At 48.3% G+C, this 14,316-nt stretch overlaps 1 long non-coding RNA gene and 1 pseudogene across 1 annotated transcript in view; one reads left to right on the forward strand and one right to left on the reverse strand.

The window, feature by feature from the left end:
* Positions 1-14,316, forward strand: part of LOC136403648 (uncharacterized) — a 493,289-nt gene that overhangs the window by 396,317 nt on the left and 82,656 nt on the right. The window lies entirely within an intron of this gene.
* Positions 4,986-14,316, reverse strand: part of LOC136403363 (antiviral innate immune response receptor RIG-I pseudogene) — a 73,634-nt pseudogene continuing 64,303 nt past the window's right edge.

Genomic DNA, 14,316 nt, shown 5'->3' on the forward strand with positions numbered 1-14,316 from the left:
CACTCCGCCCTTCCGTCACAGATCTGCGCGACACCTTAAAGATTATCTAGTTCAGGAGTCAGCAAACTACACCCTAGAGCCCACAGCCTTTTCTGGTTACTGGAGTAAAATTCACATCACATAAAATTATCCGTTTTGAAGTTACAACTCCTTACCACATTCACATTCTTGTGCAGGCATCACCTCTATCTAGTTCCAGAACATTTTCATCACCCCAAAGGGAACCAGCACCCAGGAAGCAGTGCCCCGCGTTCACCCCTCCCTCCAGCCCCTGGCAGCCACCAATGGGCTTTCTGTCGCGATGGATTTGCCTGTTCTGAATAGTTGGTATAAATAAACTCCTACAATATGTGACCCCTAGGGTCTGGCTTTTTCACCGAACATTGGAATATCAAGGTTCATCCCTATCAGAGCATGTATTGATGCTTTGTTCCTTTTTATGACTGCATATTATTCTGTTGTGTCTTTAAACCACATTGTGTTCATTCATTTGTCTGTGGATGAACATTTGGGTTGTTTTCACTACCAGCTGTTTTTGCAAAGATGGTTTTATCAGAATACTACTGCCTCATCGGTTCATTTCTGTACCATCTGTCACTGATTTTCCACAACTATAGACTTGTGTGCTCTGTAACAGAGACCGAACAGCGCACGAATCCTTACAATTTTACTATCTGGTCTTTTACGTTAAAAACTTGCTAACCTCTGGTCTAGTTAATGCAACTATTTACACACCTATTTTTTAGGTGAATGAACTAAGTCTAAACTACCACCTACCTTCAAAAAGCCAGCTTCTTCTCTCTCATGGACTAGATGTTTGTTGCTCCATACCTCAAATTTTATACGTTGAAGCCCTAAGTCCCAGTGTGATAGTATTTGGAGATGGGGGTCTTTGGAAGGTGACTAGAGTTAGATGAGGTTATGAGGATGTGGTCCTCGTGATGGGATTAGTGCCCTTAAAAGAAGAAAGATCTCTTTTTCTCTTTGCTCAGGCACAGAGGAAATTATAGCGAGAGGGGCGGCCATCGGCAGATAATAAGAGGGCCCTCACCAGGAGCCGAACTGGCCAGCACCCTGATCTTGGCGTTCTAGCCTCCAGAAATGTGAGAAAATAAATTTCTGTCATTTCCGCCACCCAGTCGACGGTATTTTGTTATGGGAGTCCTAGTATCCTAAAACATTCCTTTTGCTGTAAATGGAACCAACATTTTAGCATCTCGTGGAGGCTACAATCTTTGGTTTTCCTTAGCGTGCATCACTTCAGTCTCTCTCCCCATCATCACAAGGTGTCCTCTTTTGTGTCATCCCCTCCCTTAAACCCACTAGTCGTTGAACTTGGGGCCAACAGGATAATCTTACCTCAAGGTCACTTTCTCCAGATCACATTTCCTGGTTCTGAGTGGATGCAGCTAATTGAGGGGGCTGCAATCGCCACACTACAGGTGTCCAACACAATGGCGCCCGGCAGGAACAGCTTTCATTCTGTACGAGGTATAACAGCCAACATCTGGGAAGTGTTTATCGTGTGCCAGACCCTGAAAGCGATTTCACTCCCTGGCTCAATTATTCCACTCACGATTTACACTATCTCAGCGTACGAACGTGTGACCGTCACCTCCCCGGACCCAAGTGCCTGCAGAACAATGACACAGGAATGAACAAGTGGCTCCCTCTGAAAGGGGAAGTGGGCCACCGCCCTCCCTCCTCCGCCATCCTTTCTCCTTTGATGATCCATAACTGGATCCCTTACAGCAAGCCATAGCCCGGCGTCCCAAGAGCAGCCCTCTCATCTTCTCCGAGGCTTTCGTGCTGATGGGGACGAGGTTTCAGCATTCAGACTAACTCGGCTGTGTTTCCTTACAGCTCTTTGAATGATGCTGGGTGTGGAATTGGGGGCGGGGTGAGGGGAGGATACAAACAAATTTTTTAAAAATGTCCAAGCTTGGGGATTCTCACCAGCACGTGGTGCCAAGTAGAGGTAGTCATAGTAGAATCATCACAACAACAATGAGGGCTAGCATTTCTTTATTGAGCACTCTTCGAAGCACTTGACATGCTCGCTCAGTTCAACCCCCCAACAACCTAGCTGGTAGGTACTGAGCCACCCCCCATTTCACAGACGAGGAAGCTGAGGCTCATGGAAGATAAGAACCTGGCCTGGAGTTAGGGAGACAGTAAAGAACAGGCTGGGGTTTGAACCCAGGAAGTTTGGTGACAGGGACACGATCTTCACATTTGTGTTTTTCTACAACAGGACACCAGGTAAGTTCTAAATCAGTGAATGAGGAAGAAATCACCAAAAGTAAGAAGTCCTCTAGACGAACCTGTGCGTAGTCTAGAAAGCAGTAGGGGTGGGGGGTGTGGTTGTGGTAGAGGGGTGTGTGCGTGTACCGCCTCCAGCGTGGAGGGGTCAGGCAGGACCCCTGCAGACCCTGGCACCAGCTGTGAGGCTGCACATCCAAGGAGAGCCAGGCAGACAGCCGTCTCACCTGCAAGTGAGAGAACCCAAGCAGGGAGAGCAGCCCGTGCAGAGACCTAGACCGAGAGACACTGATGAGTGAATTAGGTATTGCTGTGAATTACAAACATTCCTTGGGAACGGCCCTTGAGGGCACAAAATAGCGGATGCCTATGTGGACCTCACTAGGTGTCAGACACAGTTCTGGGCACTTCGCAGACATTCTCTCCTGTGACCCTGCGGCCACCCCGTGAGCTTGGCGCTACCATTGGCAGCTTCTGCAGCCCGTTCCCAGCCTCCGGCGGACAGACCATTTGGGGCAAGCTGCCAAAGCGCCCGTTATGTGGTCACCACAAAGACAAATATTGAAAGTTCCAGTCCTCGCAATTTTCCTTCTCGACGCACATTTCTGGTGCTGCAGAAAATATTTTGACATCTGCTCATAGCCAGTTCTAGCAAATGCGTTTTTCTCTTTCTCGCGCTAAACAGAATGTGAAAATTAAACATAAGGAGCGGACCTTGGTGGTAGAACAAGAACAATGGGCCATCGTGGTTAGAACCAGACTGTGGCCAGAGCACTAAACCCGCCTCTGCTGTGTGATCTTGGACAAGCGACTTTGCCTCTCTGTGCCTCAGTTTTCCCACCTGGCATAAGAGGGGGTAGTAATCAGGTTGTTATGAGAATGAAATGACTTCACATATACGATAGCAAGGTTCAGCATACTTTTTCTGCAAAGCACCAGATAGTGACTGTTTTCAGCTTTGCATGCCACACCATCTCTATTACAGATGAATCAGACCAGGGGCCAGGATTTGGTTTATGGGACTATAGTTGGCTGACAACAAAGCCGGGCTTCACATCTCAACTGTGTGCATCTTATTAGCTGGGTGACATGATGCAAGTTACTGAACCTCTCTGATCCTCAGCTTTCTCATCTCAACCGATGAGACTAGTGGAATCTACCTCTTGGGGATAAAGAGAAGACAAACGAGATGCTGCTTACAGAACCCTCAGCATGGAGCCCGGCATACAGTCAAGACTTGGTAACATCAGTTTTGTTATTAGTAATACAGACTGCTGCCCATTTTCTAAAGTCTCTGGTCAGTCAGCCCTGCCATCTGCAGTCCACCCTCCTTCTCTCACTGTACTGCATTGTAATTACTTGCTTGATGCCTGTCTGCTTGTCTGCTACTCTCTTACTGTGAGCTTCTTGAGCCCAAGACAGCAGGGCCTCGTACACAGTAGGTGCTCAGTAAACCCCTCTAGAATGGTTACCAGACCTCTTTCCTAAATGCAAGCTAAACGAAACCCAAATATGAATTTTCCCTCTAAAATAAGCCCAAGAAAAGCCAGGCTGAGTGAGATGAATGGCCACCTGGTGGTTGGTCTGCCTTAGACTCACAGAAAACCGGAGTACAATGTGAAAACAGGGGAACAAAAGGCCCAAAGGCAAGTCCAAGGCGAAGGGAGGCGTGGAACTCAAAGCCTGTACCTGAGCTCCTTACTTATCCACCATCTCCCTCTCCTTTCCGGGTTTCTGTGTTTCTCCTTTAGTCCGGCACCCCATAGACAAATGCTCCCTCCAGGGGGAGGTTTACTGAAGCAGGGGGTTAGAGAGCCCCCCCACCCACCCAGAGGTCTTAAAAGGTGAGCCTGAACTTAATGAAGTGTATGTGCTCTCTATGGTAGGCCCAACCACTGTTGAATTACTCTGGTAATAGTCCACCATGGCTTAAAAATAGATTCGGTCACTAAGAGAGGCTTCAGGGAGCCGGGGCTGGGATGCTTACAGGACCAGATCACAAGGTGGGTCAGACACCTGGATGTGAGGAGGCTCTGGCTCTGCAAGGGGGCTCTCTGAAGGGATTGTCACCCATACCAGTGCCCCCATCTCATCGTATCCCTGGATCCTAAGTCCCCATCTGCTGCTGTAACAATAAAAACAAATCAGTGATGAAATCATTAAGGGTGTGTCATGTGCTGGCTCTTGGCAGGCAGAGTCTCATTTAAGCTTCACTACAACCCAGTGAGGTGGAAGTCACCCCTATTGCAGAAATTGCTAACTATCTCTTGGTATCCTTTCTTCTCCTTTTAATAACAGAACCTCCTCCAAAGTTCAGCAAGATGCATATAGAGCCTGACCAGGCGGTGGCGCAATGGATAGAGAGTCGGACTGGGATGCGGAACACCCAGGTTTGAGACCCCGAGGCCGCCAGCTTGAGCACGGGCTTATCTGGCTTGAGCAAAAAGCTCACCAGCTTGGACCCAAGGTCACTGGCTCGAGCAAGGGGTTACTCAGTCTGCTGAAGGCCCATGGTCAAGGCACATATGAGAAAGCAATCAATGAACAACTAAGGTATTGCAACTAAAAACTGATAATTGCTCATAGATGGAAATGACAAATAGAAATATTTCCCAGCCTCTCTTGCAGCTAGATTTGACCTTGTGACTAAATCTAGCCAATGGGAAGTCAATAGAGGTGATATCTTCCATGTCACCTCCTTGGAAGGCATTGCTAGTCCCCATTCATGGACGTGCTGCTAGGGAGCCCACTTTTGCCGTACTGATGTTGGACGAGCAACAGAGGAGAAGAACCTTGGAGCTGGCACAGAATACCTTTGCTTTCTTTTCAAAACTCCCCCCACTCCTTGATCTGGGTTGTAATTTACCTGCAGAGCACTCTCGGGAAGCACCTCCAACCACAGTGTACATCAGCTGTGTAACAGGCAGAGGCGTTGCACTTTCTGCAAAGCAGGTTTTCTTTTTATCAAGGACAGGTCCTGCCTTTCCTGGACTCCCCTGATGAATGTTTCACGAGTCTGTATCTGGCCAATCTTTTCATTCAATATGGCTTCATCTCATGCCTGAAGGCTCAAAATGGAGTCATTCATCTTTTTGTTATTGTTGTTGTCTATTTTTCTTTTTTCAATTACATTAGTATGACTACTCACAAAGAAGTGCTCGCCACCTCTTGCTTCTCCTCGGTCTCTGGTTTGGATCATTTTGATGGCACTGCCCACTTACTCAGACAGGATGACATCAGCACTTGAGGCAGCGACCAGAATCTTGTCATCTGCATTGGTTCTGAATGCATCCAGTACACACATCTGTGCTGGGAGGGACATTGCTGTGTTCTGATTTGTTGTGCTACATCCAGTCAATAGGCCAGGTTTTAGAAAGCTGAGTTGAGAATTTGCCTCAATTCATTTCTTCCCAGCATCCCAACGTGCTCTGGTTTCCACAAAGAGAATGGTTCTAATGCCCTGGTGTAAGTGGTCCTCCTCTTGCAAGATGAAGCAGGGGTCTTTGAGTTCAGGGGTCTCATTGCTGGGATCCATGAAAATGCTCTCTAGTTCCTGCAGCTTTTCTTTAAATCTCCGAGTGAGATCTTGCTCAAGCTCATCAAAGCCTGCTGCTCAGACATTTCTGAAGGAGTCTTTCCAGTAACCCAGAGCATCTTTCATCTGTGCGTGTTCACTGATAATGAGGGTATCATTAAATGTCTGCAAATGTGAGGGGTACAAAAACAGTGCTTTACAAACCTTGTTCCCTTCATCAGTAACACCATATACTTTTTCTAAACTGCAGCAATCCACTGTTTGTATTATATTTCTGTCTTCCAACATTCATGTTTTGAATTTGTGATGAGTTTTCTTGTACCTACCAAAGCTACTCCTTGTTGCTTCCTGCTTTCTTTTGATGTTATACCATGACTGGCCAAGTTCCAAAACCCTCCAATCAAAACTCACCCCACCAGCACTACATCGTGCCACCCCAACCCTTAAAACTCATCCAGAGTCCGAACCAGATTCCAGCAGTGCCTCCTGTCTTCTGCAAGTTGACTCAGTGCTAAATAAAAAGCTCTTTATTTCTCAAAGGCCAGTGTCATTGTTTTGGCTCCCCTGCACCTGGGGCAGCAGGCCTTGGCTCTGTATCAATAGAAGCACAAGAAGATGGAGACAGATGCTGAGGCGTCCGCAAGGCACCCACATCTCCTGCCGTAATAGTGCTAGAATGCTTAGAGGTAACTGGTCTACCTCCTCACAGTACAGAAGAGAACAAAGGAGTCTCATCTTGAACAGATCATTGATTCAAGCAGAGTCAGTTCTGATTCCAAAACCACATCTGCTTGATTTTAAAGTACCATTGCCTGCAAGATGCACATTGGGTATAACATAGCAGCTTTAAAAAAATTACATTAAATGCACACAAAAGGCAGACAAATTTCAGATATGTTAAGAGGTTTAATAGAAAGCATTTCAAACTCTATACACTATGGCTTTGCCCTGCTGTTCCCGTAAGAACACTTGCTCTCTTCTGACCCTCTGTCCCCATTTGGGCTGAGAAAATGGAGATACTTTGTTTGAAAATCTGTTCTGGCTCTGAAGCTCCGTGACTTTCCATTTCCTTGCAGCATCTTTGTCATGGCAACACAATGCACATTTGCATTTCAAAACTACCCCTGCCTCCTCCACACCTTAAAACAAGCATAAGGATCCCATATTAACATTTAACAACAAGCTAGGCTTGCAACTTTGTGTCCAGGTACCCTCCGGGAGGCTACAAAGGGAGCCACGATTCCTTGTCAATATCTTTAAAATGCACATTTTTAAAATTTTTTTTTATTCATAATAGAGAGGAGAGAGAGAGAGAGAGAAGGGGGAGGAGCAGGAAGCATCAACTCCCATATGTGCCTTGACCAGGCAAGCCCAGGGTTTTGAACCGGCAACCTCAGCGTTTCCAGGTTGACACTTTATCCACTGCGCCACCACAGGTCAGGCAAAATGCACATTTATTAATTAGATGCATGAGAGGCTGGCTGGTTTTGTTGCAAGAGAAAAGGAGAACTTAATTGACTGCAGGGGGCCTAGACATTGCATTAATGGTTTTATTGTCACAGGAAAGCCTCACAACAGCTCCAGGAAGGAAATAAACTAAATGTCAGTTGCAAGTTGCAAATCTGAGATAACTCTATTAAAATCGAAGGGAGAGTGAGAAGGAAAAAGGGAAAAAGGAAGAATCCCCGTCCCCAGAAGAGCTACCCTCCCCTAGACGTTGGACCACCTGATGTTGCTAAGAAACAAGGCAGGCACACTCTGCTTTTCGATTCCTAAGGACAGAGATGGGATCACCCTGAGAGGAGAGGAAGAAAAGCTCCTTTTCTTTTACTTGATCCATTTCTTTCCCTCTTAAATATTCCCCAGCCTCCATCAGCCAGCCACGCTCCTTGGTGGCGAGATTTATTCTGTTATCTGTTCTCTGGCCCATGTAATTTAGCATGTCGCTTTTTATGAGTCTTTTTCTTTCTCCTTCACTCTGAGAAAGTTTTAGGGAAAAGTAAATCTAGCCTCTTTATAATCCTACATGAATCTCTCAGACTTTGTTTTCCTACTTTGGGATAATAATATAATTAAGCTGCATTAGCACAGCTGTTAGGCAAGCCTATGCATACAGCTAGCAGAGGAGGCTACAAGCTGCCCAGGCCCTGTTAGCTGGGTGACCCCCTGCAATAATTCCACCATTAGAGATTCAATCTTTTGGCTATTCAAAAAGCCATCTGTAAAATCAGATGACCCTGGGACAAGTAACAGAGACCTCATATCCTTCACTAATTCTTTTCTTTTTTTTTTTATTATTGATTTTAGAGAGAGAGAAGAAGGGTGAGAAAGAAAGAGAAACATCAATTTGTTGTTCCACTTATTTATGAATTCATTTGTTAACCCTGTATGTGCCCCAATGGGGGATCGAACCTGCAACCTTGGCGTATCAGGAGGACACTCTAACCAACTGAGATACACTGGCCAGGGCCCTTCACTGAGAATATTGAGGGGAGAAAGAAAGACTAGGGTTCCTCTTCACAGAAAAACGCAGACAGATGCAAACCCTGCACAGCCTTTGGCCCCGGAGAGAGAGCCCCTGCTGGAACCTGTTATCAGCTGAGGCTCAGGGAGTGAGTGGAGAGACCGGGATTATCTCACCAGAGCAGGAACTGAAGCTCTGCAGAGAAAAATGCCAGACACTCAAGGAGAGTTAGCGAGGTAGGAGGGAACCAGAGTTTAAGGGACAAAGAGGGCGAGAGGATGGAAAAGATAAACTTAGCTTGTTGAAACATAATCTTGGAGTGAGGAGGAGGAAGCAGTTACCAGAATCCGGAGACAGAGTGGCAAGGAGAGGGGCTGTCAGACAGGAGCGTGACCTTCAATCGAGAGTTGACCTTAATTGACCGTGCAAGGAGGGAACAAAGAAAATAAGTACATTGACCTCACTCTCCCCCGCTTCTAATGTTATTGTTCTCATTTTACAGATGAGTAAGATGAGTGTTGGGCAGGTAAAATATATTATGCTCACTTTGTTAAAGATGGCGCTGCCCACATGGAAACCCGTCGCCCAGGTAATATTAATGTGTGTTGGGGGTGGCCTGTGGGCAGGCAGGATCCTTGTAGCCTGGGGCTTGGTTTTAGGACTAAGCCTTTCCTACCCTTTTTTATGTGGGGTGATACAATCCAACTATGCCTCAGATATGTGACTTTGTATCAGAGACTTCCTTATTTTGTATATTGGATTAAAGGTTTTGATTTCTACACTATAAAGTGGGGCAGAACAGGAGCTTGCTCTCTTGGTTCCTGAGATTAGCATTAGAGAGCAGAGGAGAGCAGAGAAAGGCCACGTGGAGGAGGCCAGGAGAAGCAGCCAAGATGGCGGAGTGTTGAGTGAGAAGCCAGTTTGTGCAGAGTTTGTGCAAGGAGAAGGAAGGAGATGGGGAACAGAGGTGAATAAGTCTGGTGAGCTAAAAACCTTTGATTCTAGGAAACTCGGATAAGTCAGTAGCTTTGTGAGCACTGAATGAGTGGGTTTTGGAGCCCAGTGTGTGTTTTTACTTGCCTACCGGGTGCAAGCTAGGATTAAAGATGATGGCCCATCAGTTTTTGGCTCCGTTGTTTCTTTACCGACTGTCCGAATCCAATGCAAACCTGCATGGGCCAGGCAGCTGTGGTGATGGCCGCGGCTACTGGCTTCACAATGAGGCTCCAAGATGAAGTCCCCTGTCCAAGGCCACACAGCTGAGAAATGTAAGAACCAAAATTTGAACCCAGTTCTTTTCTTCCCAAGGTCACAACCTCAACCCTTAATTCTCTCTCCAGCCAGCCAAAAAGAGCCTGGGATGGATGTATCCCCCAAAAACCTGGCTAACTCTATAGTTTGTTGAGATCCGGTCAAGGCCAGTTTACAAAATTTAGCTAATAATGCCTTCAGGGACTGAAGTGTTGTGCCCCCAAAGGGACTGCAGAACTAAATCTTGCAAATGAAATTGACCAATGGGGGTAATAACACACATTTGGTTCCCACTGGCGTCTTCATCATCAATCATTAAGCAGAGGCGGTCCCTGGCAAGCCCGTCTCAGAAGTATCAGAGAATCTACAGAGCCTTTGCCAATTATCCCAATCTCCCAGGGTTGGAGGGAAGGAGTAAGACCACCCAGGAGTCTTTCATCATTTGTGACTCGGTCTTGCAATGAACAAGAAGCTGGCATCGGTAGCAAGGGAAATGCCTCTTCACCCTCTCTTCTCCCCAAGCCTCCGAGATCCCTGCCTCAGTCTCTAACTGAGCCTGAGGCTGTGCTCCCCACCCCAGGATGGGGAACAGGCTCCCTTTACACCCTCCACGGTCAGCGGTCGGAGGCAACAAGAGGCAACACCTCTCCCCTGGTGGGGATGCTGCAGAAGCCTGATTGCAATCCAAAGCAGCTAAGTGAGCATCCTTTCCAGCCTGGGGCGAGTCCTCCCCAAAGGGAGGAGAACTAGCCGAGAGAGGTTGGTTAGGGCACTCAGCATTTTCAGAGACAACAAATACACCCAGCGGTAATTCTCTGAGCTCTGAAAGAACTCAGTGGGTTTGTTTAGAGTTCATGACTGTGGGGCACACGGAGGTCCCAGGAGGGAGGTGACTCTGGGTTGGGCTGAGCTAGACTCTGAGGATACAGTGGGAACCACAGAGGACACAAGCCCTATTCATGGTCCAAAAGAGGAGACAGTGAATAATTAGACAGTCACATCAAAGAGCGTGATCTTGCAACGTGCGATGACTGCTGTGCAGAAGAGGAAGATGGATGAACAGCTCTGACAGAGGGTGCCCTAGTCGGAGGGTCAGGGAGGGCTCCCACAAGAAGTCCTGTTTGGACGGAGATTCAAAGGACAAGGCAGAGCTGACTCGGCGGGAAAGGGGAGTCCTGCGGATGTGAGGGGAGGCTTAAGTGGGGGGACAGGGGCTACCTGTACCACGAGCCACCATTCATGGACATTGATGGGTTCCATGCCAGGTGCCAGGCTCAAGCTTTGCTTGCTCATCTCACTTGATCTTCATGATAACCACGAGGTTGCTGATGGTGTTACCCCACATTACAGATGAGGAAACTGAGGCTCAGAGAAGATGAGTAACTCACCAAGAGTCCCACAGCTGCTAAGTGGGAGAGCCAGGATCCATACCCAGCCGGGCTGCAGGATGTGTGTGCTTGTCTAGGGCACACAGGGCATGCTCGTGCGAGCTGGGATCCTCATTACCTGGGCTGAGATTGGGAAGCAGGGCAGAGAAGTGGCGAGTGATTGTCATAGGCTGGGAGCATAGCAGTTTCTCTCTCTCTCTTTTCTATTTTTTTTTTTCAATATTTAGTGTTAAAGCAAGAGTGTTTTGCTGTTGAACAGAATTGGTGTGGGGGGGGGGGGTAAGAAGATAACCCTTCACCTCACCCTAATACCATGCCCAGGTGTCACCTTAGAACTGGAGGGGGTAAGAGGCAGTCTTCAGCCTGCTGTTTTATGGGAGGGGGCAGCAGAGCTAGGGGCCAGCCCCCCAACAGGGTTTTAAGAATGAGGGAAGCAAAAATGAGCATCTCTCCCAAAAGCCCCCAGGTGACCTCCAGTCCCTAGGGCTGAGGACACAATGATTAATGTGTCAAGACCAGGGGTCCCCAAACTACGGCCCACGGGCTGCATGCAGCCCCCTGAGGCCATTTATCCGCCCTCTCCCCGCACTTTCAGAAGGGGCACCTCTTTCATTGGTGGTCAGTGAGAGGAGCACAGGATGTGGATGCAAAGCGCAGAGTCACTCACGTACAGTACTACTTCCAGTGATGCGGGACACACGCTTCATGGCTCCGGAAGCACGTCATATCACTTGTTACGGCTAGCAGTGACAAATATGGAACCGGACATTGACCATCTCATTAGCCAAAAGCAGGCTCATAGTTCCCATTGAAATACTACTGGTCAGTTTGTTGATTTAAATTTACTTGTTCTTTATTTTAAATATTGTATTTGTTCCCGTTTTGTTTTTTTACTTTAAAATAAGATATGTGCAGTGTGCATAGGGATTTGTTCATAGTTTTTTTTTATAGTCCAGCCCTCCAACGGTCTGAGGGACAGTGAACTGGCCCCCTGTGTAAAAAGTTTGGGGACCCCTGGTCAAGACCATTCAGCTTTCATTAGAAATTCTGAGCGATCTGCTCCTGTGCCTAGATCACCTCTGATCAGCGTGGGCACTGCCCTGGGGCTGCCCTCCGGGACTGAGTGAGCTTTCTTTATTTATACTTTCTAATCTGAGTCCCCTGGGAAGATGGAAGGAAGAGGGGCCTGCTTTCTTTCTGCAAAACCCTTCCACCCCCTTTGGGAGAACAAGAGGAGTGGGAAGTCTCCGAGATCGAGCCCAAACATCTCTGAAGGTATGCAGGCATGGAACAACTGCAGTGCATACATCACAGAGCGCAGTGCGCGCGGCACTTACACTCCATAAACATTTGCTGTTGTTGTTACTGCCGTTATTGTTGTCATCCTCGCCATCATTGTTATTATTATTATTATTATTGCTATTGGGATCCTTGTGCTACCACTCAGGACTGTTAAAGAAATTAAGTGAGGTGCTCAGTTGAAAGCACTTAGCACATAGTAGAAACTCAATAAATGATATTTATCTTTATGACTGTGATCACTCCACTGAGACATTAATGAAACAACGAACATTTCAGAAAATGTGTCCAAGGAACCTTTTAAAAAAAACATAAAAAGATATGTTACCAAAGTTTTTGCAACCTACATGCACTACTGGGCCAGCTCAGAGGAGGAAAGAAAACAGCTGGACATTGTGGACATTCTGCTAATGAATCAGCAGCCCAGGCAACCGAACCAGGACACCTGTGGTCAAAATGCTCCTCGAATTGATCCTACCATCTGCCAAGGAACAACCACTCTCAGCAGGCAGTTGGATCCAAACACTCGTTCATTCATTCATTCATTCATTCAGTAAAGAACCTTGACTTTGGCCCTGTGAGACTCTAAGCACAGGACGCACTAGGCCACGCCACACCTGGACTTCTGACCTCCAGAACTGCCGTGTAAGAACTGGGTTTTTGGGGGGTTTTTTTTGGTATTTTTCTGAAGTTGGAGATGGGGAGGCAGTCAGACAGACTCCCACATGCGCCCAACCAGGAGCCACCCGGCACGCCCACCAGGGGGTGATGCTCTGCCCATCTGGGGCGTTGCTCTGTTACATCCAGAGCCATTCTAATGCCTGAGGCAGAAGCCATGGAGCCATCCTCAGCACCTGGGCCAACTTTGCTCCAGTGGAGCCGTGGCTATGGGAGGGGAAGAGAGAGACAGAGAGGAAGGAGAGGGGGAGGGGTGGAGAAGCAGATGGGCGCTTCTCCTGTGTGCCCTGGCCGGGAATCGAACCCAGAACTCCTGCACGCCAGGCCGACGCTCTATCACTGAGCCAACTGGCCAGGGCTAACTGGGTATTTTTTTTAAGCTGCTAAATTTGTTGTGATTTTTTTACAGCAGAAACAGAAACAAATACACCTCCACATGCTGTGAGAAGCCCAAGTCACGGGGAAGGGCACTGAAGGTTGAGACCCCATGAAGACAGAGGCCAGGAGCACCAAGGAGCCGGCTGGGACTTCGGAAGATTGCAGCCTCTGCTTGCATCTGAGCCGCCTTGACGTGAGCGACCCCAAGCCAGAGCTGCCCAGCTGAGCCCAGCCAAGCCGCAGAAGTGGGAGTCAGAGTGCTCAGTTGACTCTTTAAGCCACTAAGTTTCCCAGAAATGGAAAACTAGAACAGTCTAGAACAGTTACGTACCCCATAAATGTCGGCAGATGCTATTTCACTATGATCACCTCCACCTGACAGATGAGCAAACGGGGACTTGGAGAGGTTAGGAGGCACGCAGAGCTGGAAAAGTGCCACAGCTGTGCCTGACTGCCTGACTCTAGATCCTGCCCTTCCCACGGTGCTGGGCTGGCCCCTGACCCCTGAAGCCTGCTCGGAATGAAGGGAGTTGTATTTCTTCAGCTGGCCTCCATGCTGCCGGGCCGTGAAAGGCCATGTCCTGCCCTGGCACAGGCTTCTGCAGCCCGTGAACAGGCTGTGGGAGGGTCATGCCCCTCTCCCCACGGAGACTGTGGCATCATTAAACTCTCATTTCCTCTCTCAAGGTGCTGCAGGAAGGGTCAGCCGGACATGAATGGTGCCACTAGCAGGAATGGTGCCCGCAGCTCTGCCACCCCCTCCTCTGGCTCTATGATCCGGGAAGCAGGCACAGGGGTCGGTTTCTGTTCCTAGACCAGCGCCTGAGCCAGGGCTGTGGGGCTGCTCACTACGTAGCTTTGAGCCCAGTGGGTTCCTTTCCCCCAGAGCCCGGAGCGCCCAGCTTCCTGAACAGAATAGCAGCGACCAGGTTCCATCCCCCACGCTCCCTCCCGTGGCAGCTGAAAGGCCAGGGGTGTAGCTGACAAATAGTCCCGACTGGGGGCCCGGGCAGGTCCCTCCTCTTGGGAAGAAGCCAGGGAAGAGCACAGCAAAGAAAGGA

Source organism: Saccopteryx leptura, chromosome 4 (genome assembly GCF_036850995.1).
Source record: "Saccopteryx leptura isolate mSacLep1 chromosome 4, mSacLep1_pri_phased_curated, whole genome shotgun sequence".
Classification (NCBI taxonomy): Eukaryota; Metazoa; Chordata; class Mammalia; order Chiroptera; family Emballonuridae; genus Saccopteryx; species Saccopteryx leptura.